Below are 13,125 nucleotides of genomic sequence, written 5' to 3' on the forward strand. Positions count from 1 at the left end.
ATGGCTGTTTGTTTTCCGGAAGGTAGAAGTACTCGCCAGTTGTCTTTGGGAAACCAGAGGAGGAGGGTGGGCGCGCCTCTTCTCCCGCTGGGATTCTTATTCCAACAGGAGTCTGAGAGCCTTTGTCTCCTTTCATCACAAAGGAGCAAAGTGCAGAGTTCTTCACCCGGGCTGTCTTGCTTAATTCTCACAGCCCCACAAGGTGGGCGCTATTGTCATCTCTCCTTTGCAGACAGGACAGCGAGACGTGGTGAAACTGACTAATGTGCCAAAGGGCATAGAGCTGGCAGGTGGCAGAGCCAGGAGTTCCAGCCAGGTGGCTGACATAGAGCCCGCATCTTAACAGCGGCCCCCGGTCCCCGGGGGAGAGCGGTTTCATTTCTTCCTGGGGGTTGGTGACTCTGGGAAGCAGAGGGTGGAGAAAAGGGAGCCTTCTCTAGAATCTAAGCATTCGGAAAAGAGGAGAGAAGAAGGCAGCGCAGCTCTGCAGAGCCTGGAAGGGAGAAATAGGTGCAGAAAAGAAAGCAGAGGAGCAGAATTTGGAGGGGGCTCCTGTGTCAGGATCCAGGAGGCTGCAGGGGGAGCAGGGGAGTGCGAGGAGCCTAGGAAAGGCTGCAGGGGCTGTGAGAATGACTGGCCTGGGTCTGGTTGGCGAAAGGGACAGAGATTTTAAGGTCAATGCCACTGACATGGTGCAACTCGGCGGCAGGGTGGGGTGGGGGGGGGGCCCTTTACAAGGAAAATGAGGTGAAGGTAAATCCTGGATTGGGACAGGGTGGAGACCCTGCTTAGGGACACTTTGCCTCGAGGGGCAGCGAGCTCCCTGGGTAGAATAAGAGGAAGGTATACAGACAAACCTAGTAAGGGCTTTAACACTCTGCCAAGCTAGCTGGGTAATGTGAGGCTCGGCCTGGAATGGACCGGCTTTTTCATGGCCTTTATCGCATTATCACTCTCCTGGTAATGACAGTTCGTGCATTTAAAAGGGGCGGGCACCATGGGCAGGCCTTCAGGTGAGATATGGTGCTGGTCTGTCTAATGTACTTGTCCATTCTCCTCCTAATTACTGTGGGGAGCAACCTCCCCAACACACACACACACACACAGAAAAGATAACGATTCTAATTATCTTTTGCTACATAACCCATTACCATAGACTTAGTGGCTAAAAACCACCATTTAAAAAAATCCTCACCCAAATGTTTTTGTTGATTTTTAGAGAGAGAGAGGAAGCAGCAGGGAGGGGGCGGGGCGGGGAGAAACATTGATGTGAGAGAGAAACTTGAATCAGTTGTTCCCATATATGTCCTGACTGGGAATTGGACCCACAACCTTTTGGTGTATGGCACAATGCTCCAACCAGCACAGCCACCTGGCCAGGGCAAGAACCACCATTTTATTATGCTCACAGCTTCTGGGGGTCAGGCATTGGGAAAGGGCATGGCAGGGATGGCTTGTCTCTGCTTACACATGACGCCTGGGGCCTCACCGAGGAGGACCCAGTTTAGGGGCAAGAATCGTCTTGAGGCAGCGTCACTCACACGGCTGCGGGTTCTTGTTGGTTGTCCACTTGGACCTAAACTGGGGCTGTCAGTCCAAACACCTGCCCTGGGCCTCTCCATGTGGCCTGGGCTTCCTCACAACACGGCGGCTCTGACTTTCTGGAAGAGGTCAGTGTCCTAAGAGGAAGGAAGTGAAAGCTGCCCGTTTCTAAGGGCTGGCCAGGAAACGAGGGCAGTACCACTGTTGCTGTGTTCTATTGGTTGGAGCAGCCACAAAGTCCGCCCAGATTTAAGGGGAAGGGACTTAAACTCGACCATGAGATGGGAGGAATGTCAATGTCACATTGTAAAAGAGCATGTGGGATGGAGGTATTGTGGGGGCCATGTAGACAAAGATACAACGCACACACCCTCTTGGTAAGGTTGTCCATTATGGTGTCCCCTTTGTTCCCCTAGGGGTGGTCACCTGTCTAGGCTCGTCAATCAGATTACTCCATTGCTCTGGCAACAGCGAGATGTTTGGGAGTGGATATAGGCCCCAAGCAGGGTCGTTAGAGTTTTCCCTGGTGTCGATCTGTGGACTTGAGAGAGGAATTTTCTGGGAGGATGCGGTTCTGGGGCCGTGGTGACCCTCTTCGCTGCCAGCTGTGGCAGGTCTACCTCCAGAAGGATTCCAAGCAGACAGCTGCAGGGCCGGGAGTTGGAGACACAGAGTTCTAACAACGCTGCCTGCGCCTGGGGTAGAGGCGTGCCCCCAGTCAGGTTTTGCCCTGGATTTTCATGTTTCTGGCACAACCGGAAGCATTCTCAACAACAGAGCAAGGGAGGGAGAGAGATGATTGTGCCGCATGGGAGTAAAGGACTAATATTTTGAGCCCCAAGGCTCATTCTGGGGAAGAAAAGCTTCCTCCAGAGGAAGGCAGAATATCTTCCAGCGGAGACTAGCGGGAGACTGCTGGGGGGCGGGGGGTGGTTTCCCACCTTCTGTGGGGTATAATACCGCCATTCCTTCCTTTCCTCTAACCACAATTTTATCCCCCAGGGAATCCAAGAATCATGGAGATGACCTTGAAGTTGGGTAACAAGAGTAGCTGCTGTTCATTCCTGTGGCATTGAGCAAACCTCTCTGAGCCTCGGTATTGTCCTCTAAACCATGGAGGTCAGAGGGTTATCAGAGGATTAGATGTGGTGCATGGGAAACCGTGAGCACAGTGCCAGGCACAGCGTGTTGCGTGAACTCTGTAGGGATGAAGATTCCTCTGAGGTTAGCAAAAAGATGGAGGTCTTAGCATCTCCGAATAGCCTCAGCCGCACCCAGGCTCCTCCCGGTGCAGCCTGTGGAACTATTAGAAATGACGAGACTCTCATGCAGATTTATATGTGTGGTGAGTGGTAATTTCCATAACAAACACAGGCGCACGCAGGCGGGTCACAGATTCCTCCGAGGCCCAAGGCGCTGCAAAGGGAACACCTGCTACATCAAGACCAGAGAATAAAGCCCAGAGTGTCTTCCTCTCCTTCCCCACGCTAATGAGCTGAACAGATTCCAGGGACGAGCCCAGTGCAAGGGCCTGGCCACGATGGAATTTGCCAGTGGTCTTGAAACTGAAATGGCAATGCATACCGAGAGGCTGCGTGGCACACAGGCATCTTCGCAGTCCCAGCGCACTTCCTACTGATGACCAGAGAGGTCGCAGGGCCCAGCTGGGGCTTGAAGGCCTGGGAGGCGGCGAAAGGGAGGTCTGGAGAGTGAGGAGAGCAAGGTTTTGCAGAATGTGTTGCTGTCAGCCCCTTCTGTAAGAGTTAGGATTTACCTGGGTGAGTTGTAATGGAATCTAAGCCTCCTGTAGCTCCGTTTGTACATTTGTGAATAGTCCTTGCGTCCTTGAGGTCTCAGTTTTCCCATCCTGGAAAATGGGCACAATAATGGTTTTTCAAGGTCCAGAGGACATACAAAAGGAGTGTGGGAAATGTGGGTCTTAGGGCCGTTAACAGACGACTTGAGCTGGAGGGTGATGCAGTTCAAGCAAATCTCCCCATGTTACAGTTGAAAAGACTGAGGCCCCAGGAGAGGAAGGGATTTGCTTGACATCCTTGAGTGAGTTAGCGAATGAGATGAGACCAAGTGCCAGGGACCCTGATGCTAAGCCAAGCCGGTCCTTGTTTCCACCCCCACCCCCCCATTGTTCATTTGCTCCCTTCCCGGCAGTCGTATTGGTAGGAATTCTCAAGGCTCCGATGGCTGGTGAGCCAAGTTGGGTAGAGCGTGGGCTTGCACGCTGTGCATTTTGTGGTCTCCCTGGGTCCTCTGGCTGGATGGGAAGTGATGTCCCTGCAGTATTCATGCTTTAAATGTCATATGTATTGATGCTTTTGTTCGCTGCATAATGGATAGTGCAGAGTCTCCCCCATCAGCATCCCATCCGCATGAGCCCATACCTCCCCCCGGCTGTGACGAGGTTTGCTTCTCAGATGAGGAGCCTTGAGGAGTGGATTAAATGCTCTGCATGCCCTCATCCCCAAGTGGTAGCCCTTAGTAGAAAGAGTTTGAGAAGAAAGGGCATAAAAAGCCTATAGATTATATTTCTAGATGAGCCAGGTGGCTCTGAAGTGATGCCACCATGCATTCATTTATTCAACAGTAAATAAGCCACAACACGTCACCCTGTGCATGTTCTCTCATACTATCTCACAGATTTGTGGCACTGGTTACAAGAGGGACTAGAGGAAAGGAGCATGACTCAGAGAAATGCATCCTTAATTTTGGAGATACCATTGCATGTGGTGGGAGGTGAGGAGGGGTTATCATCCCTACCGTCTCTCAGTGGCCAACTGCAACAGCTAGCTTGGTGTCCTAGCTTCCCTTCTCACTCCCCCAGTCCATTCTCCACATAGCAGCTTAAAAAGCAGGCTGTTTTGCACATAAATCAGGTCACATTTCTCCCATGCTTAAGATCCAAACTCCTTATTTGGCCTGCAGGGCCCACGTGACCAGACCTCTACCAACTTCTCAGACTTTACTTCCTCCATGTCTTCCCCCCAGGCACCCTTCTCCAGCTACTGGCCTCCTTTCTGTCCTCTGAACAGGCCATACCTGTTTCCACCTCAGCACCTTTGTAGTTGCTGCACCCTTTTCCTGGAAAGAATTTCGGCCAGTTCTTCACAAGCCTGGCTCCTTCTCATTGTTCAAGTCTCAACTCAAACATCACCACTTCAGAGCTGCCTTCCCTGACGCTCCTAGCTGGAGACGTTCTCACCCAGACACTACCCGGCCCATCCCTCTGCCTACTTTCTTCATAGAACTTACAACGAACTGAAATTGTTCCAATTACTGATATGCTTATGCATCTGTTGTGTTTCCCTCCCACTACAATGTCAACCACACGAGAGCAGGGTATTTACTTGGCTGGTCCCTCTATTTCCAGTGCTTAGCACAAGGCCTGGCCCACAATAGGATTCCAATGACTAGTAGCTGAGTGGATGAATTAATTGATGGTGCACATCTTTTAAGGGAAAGCTTTCTAAGTAACCCCCCTTTTTCCTCTCCCAGAGAGGAAGGTATTCTTGCATCTAAGTTTCAGAGGGAAAATACGTTGGGTGCCAGGGGTTCTGCTTTCCCACTCATGTACTACGCTGGCAATTCTAAATATGAGAAACTCTATTTACCTGGGCATTCCCTGGTGCACAAGTCCCTGGGGCAACACCTGGGCTAGAGGAAGGAGGTAGAGGTGGAAATGAGGTAACTGTTGGGTGGTCTCCAAACCAGTCTTCTCCTCACACGTACGTTTTTAATGCTGTCAGAATTTAATTTGTCCTACAAAGCTGGGAGCAGTAACGTTGTGCCCAAATAGCAAACCAGGGGAAGATTATTTTCCGCACATACGTTTTGCCAACCCAGTCTATTTCCACACTCATGTAAAGAACGAGTCGCTGTCCCGGGTGCTGAATAACAGAACAGGCTGTGTGCAGGGCGCCTCTGTCCGAGGTGCTGAAACAGCTCCGGCAGCTGCCTGGGGCGTGTGGTCACTGCGCCCTGCCACAGCTGGGTCACTCTGAAATGATAGCTGCTGGAAATTACAAGGCTGAACTATAATTCAATTATCATTTGGTATCTCTTGAAGCTATTTAGGAGCTGCTGCCACAGCCATCCTATTCTGCTCTAGGGAGAGGCGGGGCTATGGGATGATGAGCCCTTTTGGCAGCTCTGAGGAGCGTGTCCAGCCTCAGGCGTTGTGAACCGCATCGATGATGCCGTGAGAAAGGACAGAGGTGCCACAGACCATGAGTCACAGTCGGCACTCGCCATGACACCTGTCAGTCCAGCCGTAGCCGAGTGGTCTGTAGGGGTGCCCCTGTCTAAAGATCCTCCGCACCTGTGTCCTCATTCATCTGCACAGTGGGCAGGCATGTCCCCGATTCCCTTCAGGTGCAAAGGGAAGCAAAGCTCATGGCCCTCGAGAAGTGAGTGACAGATGATGATTGACATTTCGGAGTGATGGAGTGACCATTTAAAAATATGGGTTAACATTTCTGAGGTATAACTTATATAAAGTATACAAATCTTAACTATATAGCTTAAGTGTGTGTGTGTGTGTGTAACCACCATCCAGATAAAAATACATAACGTTTTCAGCACCACCTCCTCGTGCCACCTCCCACCCAGGGTGACCACTTTTCTGACATCTGTCACCATAGATTAGTTCTTCTTGTTCTTCAACCTCATATAAATGAGATAATCGAGTATGAACTCCGCCGTGTCCGACTTCTTGCATTCAACATTATCTCTTGAGATTCATCCATGTTGCTGCATATCATTAGTTTATTCTTTTTATTTGCTTTATGATACTCTTTTGTGTGAAACACCACCGTTTATTGATCCATTCTGCTGTTGATAGGCATTTGGGTTGTTTTCAGTTTGAGGCTAATTTGAATAAAGCTGTGAACCTTCTTGTGCAGGCCTTTTTTTTTTATGGACAAAGCACTTCTTTATGCTGAGTCTACACCCAGGAGTGGAATTGCTGGTCACAATGTACATATGTTGCCAAAGTGGCTGTTTTAAGTTAGTCATTTTTTTTTTTGGAAAAAACAAATTAAATTCTTCTTCCTGGTTTTGCCTTTTATGCATTCTCTTGCTCAACAGAGAAGATGTTCTGGGGAAGGCTCTGTTTAATAATGTGGATTTAGGGTTTTCTGGAACACTTTATTGATCAATATTGATTAGATGACTATTCCCTACTAATCTCTTCCTAGAAACCAGAGACATTCTTCCCCTGGACCTTCCCTCTCTTTGGCTATCACCACGACTGACTCCTGTAATGGAATCTGAATGCAATAATGATTCAGAGTTTAGAATGGGTAACTCCCCCTCTTTCTCCACACCCTAGGCTGCAACATGTCTGAGAGAAGAATCCAGCCAGGAAGAGCTACAGGGGTGGGCAAACTTTTTGACTCGAGGCCACAATGGGTTCTTAAACTGAACCGGAGGGCCGGAACAAAAGCATGGATGAAGTGTTTGTGTGAACTAATATAAATTCAAAGTAAACATCATCACATAAAAGGGTACGTTCTTTTTTTTTTTTTAGTTTTATTCATTTCAACCGGCCCGCGGGCCGTAGTTTGCCCACAGCTGAGCTAGGAGCATGGTGTTCACCCTGGGGCCATGGAGGAGCCCTGGAAGCTCCAAGCACATGGAGTATTTTTCAGATTGTCCTAAACGGATACATTTATTAGGAGATCCAGTGCCCACAGTCTGGCTGTTCTCGCTGACTTTGGCATCATGAGATTTCCCATTACACATTTACTCCTCTGTGAAACCTCTCTCTCTTCCTTTCCCCTCCCTCCCCACTCTCCTTTTTCAACACAAGGTGTCTGTCACTCTCTTCACTCCTTTCCTCTGGACCCCTCTTTCTCCTCCCACGTTTACTCATCTGGCATACTTTTTGGAGAAAAGACCCCTGGATTCAGAACAGCCAAAATGGCTGGTGTAGAATAAGATGAGGCTCCAATGTTCTCTTGAGATGAAGCTAAAGGTTCTTATAGCCCCTTTAGAGATAGTAATAGAGCGGGCAATGTCCTGTAACTCATGAAATGAAAGCAATCAGACCTATGCCAACAAGAACCAAAGACCGCCTGGCCTGTGTGGCTCAGTGGTTGAGTGTCAACCTATGAACTAGAAGGTCACAGTTCTATTCCTGGTTAGGGCATGTGCCTGGGTTGTGGGCTCGATTCCCCAGTAGGGGGGCATGCAGGAGGTAGCCGATCAATGATTCTCTCTTATCATTAATGTTTCTATCTTTCTCTCCCTCTCCCCTACTCTCTGAAATCAATAAAAATATTTTTTTAAAGAAAGAACCAAATACCTTCCACCTGCCCTTCTTGAGATGGAGTTGGGGAGTTCTGGGCTGAGCTGAGGGTTAAAGGACTCAAAACTTAGGGTGAGGAGAAAGGGAAAGTAGAACACATTTCTGATGTACCTTGGCTTAGATTCCCTTGGCCTGGAGAGTTGGGGAGCAGGTAGGCCTGGTGAGATAAGAGAGGGTGAGGGGTGCACCCTGGGGCTCTGGGAATCTCGGAGTCACATAGACCCTTCACATCACTTTTAGGGAGTCCCTGCAGGACTGGGATGGAGAGCTCTGCCTGCCTCAAGGTGATTGAACTTCCTCATCAGCCACCTAGGCTACCTGCAGGTCATACAGGAGGTGATCTCCAAATCCGCCACTGCAGGATTCTCCCATGCCCCGCCCCTCCCCTCAGGCCTAAAGACGGTCACTGTCAGCACTTTCCCTCTCTGTGTAGATCAATAGGGCCCTTGGATATGACCTCAAGTTCAATTATGGCTTCAATTATGGAATAAAGAGACTGTTACTGCACACCTATCTCCCATTAAACACGCTGCGCTGGGGGCTGGCGGAGACTGGACCTGGGGGAAATCATTAGGACACTAATTTGAAATCAATTTAAAGTGCATTTGCTTAATGATATGAGCATTGTGAATTATCTATAAATTGCTAATTTAGTTGAATGTCACACCCGATTTTCGTTTCATAAATTGCACTTTGGTTGGCAAATGTCTCCCCTCCACCCTCGCTTTCCCTCTTTCTCTAAAACAAAGCTTGAAAATCCCGTCTTCTGGGATTCAACCCATAGCAGGAGGTCATGTGCACGCCCACGCATGTCCCCGGATCCCTGATACTGCTTTGTGAGAACGCCTGGTGAGTGGCACATGGCCCTGTGACCTCTGTTCCACGGCCTGACACCTTGAAACCCTCCGTTACTCAAATGTCTTCGGTGTTCAGAACAATTGGAGCAGGAAAGAGATGCTGCCAAGCGCTTACACCTCTGTGCGTCAGTGGCAATGTGGGGAAGAGGATGGCGCAGAGTCGTGCACCTGGGAGAGCTGACCCGCCTCTGAGCTCACTCTGCCTGGCTCAGGGAGAGGTGGCCAGGCCCTCTTTGCTGCAGTCACTGCCTCTGCCTGGACCAGGAGACAGGAACCTGTGCTCAGGAAGCAGCTTCCGGAAAGAGGGAGCCTGGCCACTGAGTGGCCTTCATTTTCTCCCCCGCAGCTGCCGGAGCAATGAGGCTGTTGGCTTATATGGCAGCTTCTTTACCGTGGACCGGGCACCTCCCTGACGTGGCACTGGGTGAGCCCTTGCAGGCAGCCAGGGACGCCGCACCAAACCAGCTGGAATTCACGAGACTCCTCCTGAACTTCTATTCCATGCCAGGCCCTGGGGCTCAGTGAACAAGGACCGCGCGCTCAGAAATGCCCACTTGGCGGACCATCCCTTGCATTTATGGAGCCCTGACTTGTGCCCCGCTCTGTGTTGAGTGCTTTATCTACACTGCCTTGTTGATTCCTCACCAGAAGGCTGAGTTGGACATGATCACCGGCCCCATTCCACAGATGGAGTAACTAAGTGTGGTTGGTAGTTTGCAAAAAATGGCCACAATTGTTCTCCCTGTATCCCCACCATTTTGCAATATGACTTGGCAGCCCCTGCCTTCCAGGGGTGTGTGTATATATACTAGAGACCCGATGCGCGAAATTCGTGCAAGGGGCTCGGCCCTCACAGCCGCGGCTGCCTCGGTCCTCCCAGCCCTGGCTTCGTCCAGAAGGTCGTCCGGATGGTGGTTCTGCTATTTGGTCTAATTAGCATATTAGCTCTTTATTATATAGGATAGCCTGTTTCCCACCATCTGGGTCTGGGCTGACCCAGACTGACTTTGACAGTAAAGTGCAGGTGAGGTGCTGGTTTGGATGGAGGCCCTGGGAGGCGGTGTCATTTCCTAGGCTGGCAGAACAAAACACCACAACTGGTGGCTTAGATAACAGACATCTATGATCTCGCAGTTCTGGGGGCCAGACACCCAAGATCCAGGCGCCAGCTGGCCCATGCCCTCTCTGAAACCCATAGGGGAGGATCTTTCCCGCTGTTCCGGGCTTGGCGCCTTGAGGACAGCCTGTGACCTGCCGTGGCTTGAGGATGCCTTGCTCCGACACTCCGTCTTCACTGTGTGTCTTCACGCCGTCTGCCCTCTGTGTGTGTCTGTGTCCAAACGTCCCCTTTCTATAAGGACACCAGTCATGTTAATTTTCTAGGGCTGCCATACAAGGAACCACAGAGTGGCCTAAACAACACAAATTCATTTTCTCAGTTCGGGAGGCTGACGTCCAAGGTGGAGGTGCCGGCAGGTTGGTTTCTCCTGAGGCCTCACTGCCGGGCTTGTAGATGGCCCCCCTCTTGCTGCCTCGTCACGTGGCCGTCCCTCTGTGTGAGCACATCCTTGGTGCCTCTCTGTGTGTCCTCTTCTCATAAGGAAGCCACTCAGATTAGATTAGGACCCACCTTAACAGCCTCATTTTAAGTTAATCACCACTTTAAAGGTCCTATTTCCAGCCCTAGCCGGTTTGGCTCAGTGGATTGAGCATCGGCCTGCGAACTCAAGGGTCCCAAGTTCGATTCCAGTCAAGGGCATGTACCTTGGTTGCGGGCACATCCCCAGTGAGGAGTGTGCAGGAGGCAGCTGATCGATGTTTCTCTCTCATCGATGTTTCTAACTCTCTATCCCTCTCCTTTCCTCTCTGTAAAAAATCAATAAAATATATTAAAAAAAACAAAACAATATAAAGGTCCTATTTCCAAATAAGTCCACATTCTGAGGTACTGAGTTAGGGCTTCAACATACGACTTAGGGGGAGACATGTTTAATCTATAAAAGGGGGCCTCATGCACTACCTTCAGAAGCCCTGATTCTGCCTCGTGAACAAGCCTGGACAGTGACATGTGGCCCTGTTCCCCTTCTCCCCACAGCCCGACGGCCGGCCAAGCCCCCAGAGCAGAACCACTCGGCTAACCTGCAGCTGAGTGCAGACACAAGAGGGAGCCCTCTGGGATCAGAAGATCCATGCAGATGAGCCCAGCTTAGTGTAATTAACTCACAGAATCATGAGCTAAATAAATGGTTGTTTTGAGGTGGTTTGAGAGGCAACAATAAATGATTGATATAGTGAGGCTCAGTGTGGCTTGCACAAGGTCACGGAGCTAAAGGTGGAACCCAGGCAGCCTGCTGGTCTGATTACCACACTGTGGGGAAAAGAGGTGTCCCGACAGACCAGACTTGTCAAAGTCTCCGCGTGGGACTCCGGAATTCGGTGATCCAGGCACGGCTATGAGGAGTCTTGCCTCAGCTTCACCATTGGCTGAGAGACCCTGGGAGAAGGCACTTCACCTTCCTGAGCCGCAGTTTTCTCCTCTGTAAAATGGGCTGGCAATAAGCCTGACTTACAAAGTTGTGAGGAATTGGTGAGATTCTGAATGTGACAGCCTTTGGCGAATTGCATAGTGCTGTATGTATCCCAGGGAATCTTTGTTTTGATGGTATTAACTAGTGGCCCGGTGCACAAATTTGTCCACATTGAAAGTAAATTAATTAGAAGAAATATTTTAATATCGTTATTCACCCTTTCTCTATAATAGAAATGTCAACCAAATTCATGATCCACAATGACAGATGGAAACACACCCGTGCGATTGGATTTATATGTATCACAGATGCGTGAGTCAACTTAGCCTTTTATAGATATAGAATAAACTTGCTTAATTAGACTTGCTTTCTGATTTAGCTAAACTTGTTCCAGCTCATTGAAGCATCCCAATTTCTCTTTCAGGTAATTGTCAGCAACACAGCAGTAAATATCAACACGAAGCAGATTATTATTGCAGATCATGCAGGGAGAACAAAGGGTGAAATATTTAACTGCAGCAGTGTTTGACTATATTCTGCACTGTGAGAAAACCTGAAGTCATTTTCAAGGTCCACCATTTCTTACTTCTTTTCAGTCGGGTCAAGTTTCCAAGCTTTCTAAATCTCCGTTTTCCAGCGAATGAAAAGAAAATAGGATTCCACCGAGTCTCCTATCTACCTACTCCAGGACTTCTGTGAGGATCAAATGAGATGAGGCACGGGAAAACGCTTCACAGACATTTGATTACAGTGTGAAATGTTTCCACCTGGCTTTAAAGCAAGTCATGTTCCTGGGCTGAAGAAACTGCAAGGAGGCTGGTCGCTAGGGAGAGGAAGCCGGGAGTTGCTATGTGACATCATTACCCGGACGGTGGGACACCTAGCATATTACCCTTTTATGTAGATAGATGTCTTTGATGTGCTCTGTCCCCTTTGGTACGACTTGCACCACGGAGTGCCCGGGTCATGCTCTGGGGAGAGCAGTAAAGCAGCAGAACCTGACCTTGGAGCCAGCCAGGCTGGGTTAGAATCCCACCACCAGCTACCGTGGGAGAGTCAGCCTCACTGCCAACTGGACACACCTTCCTCCCAGGGCGGGTGTGCCGATGAAGTCATTTCATGGGTGGAGAGAGGCCTGTGGACGGGACTCCGTTACATCTCAGCTTCCTTCCCTCCCACCCCCCTCACCTGCCCTGCAGAATTCTGCTTGTTCCCACCTGGGCAAGGCAGACCTGCCCTGAGGTGCTCCAGCAGGCAGAGCGAGTGACAGGACAGCCTGGTCAAAACCCTTCTCCCCACCCAGACAGATAAACACAGGAGGCATCTCCCAGGGGGTGGGCTGGTGCAGAACAAAGGCTCCCTTGATCTTCTGCTGATAATCCCCCTCCCTCCCCTCCAGCCCCTGGGGATGCAGAGTTTCTGGAGAGCGAAAGGTACTTGCTAGGCGCCCCCTGCTCCCCCGTGAAGCAAGGCAAGGGCACCGCTGTGCCCCAGCTCTGATGGGATACTTTTCATTTCACAAGGAGGCGGATGGGGGCTTGAAGGAACAGGAAATCCATCCAGTCAGTAGCTATTTACAGTGAACAGACCAAATGCTGGGAACTGGGATACCCAGTCTTTGTCTTCCTGGGGCACATCCTAGCGGGGAGACCCAGACGAGTAGGAGGTCGTTACTAATACGGGCCCAGGAAGTACCGAGCGCTGTGGAACCCCATCCCAGGACAACTGACGGGACTTGGGCACCATGAAGCCTCCTGGAGGAAGCGGAGTGCTGACGGAGAAGGAGGAGCCATGAAGCAGGGAGCACGGTGAGGACCAGGCAGGGGCAGCCTCCCGGGAGGTCTGGAGCTGAGCCACCGCCTGCCCGGAGCAGCAA

This window comes from Myotis nattereri (genome assembly GCF_964212035.1).
Source record: "Myotis nattereri genome assembly, chromosome: 3".
Taxonomy (NCBI): Eukaryota; Metazoa; Chordata; class Mammalia; order Chiroptera; family Vespertilionidae; genus Myotis; species Myotis nattereri.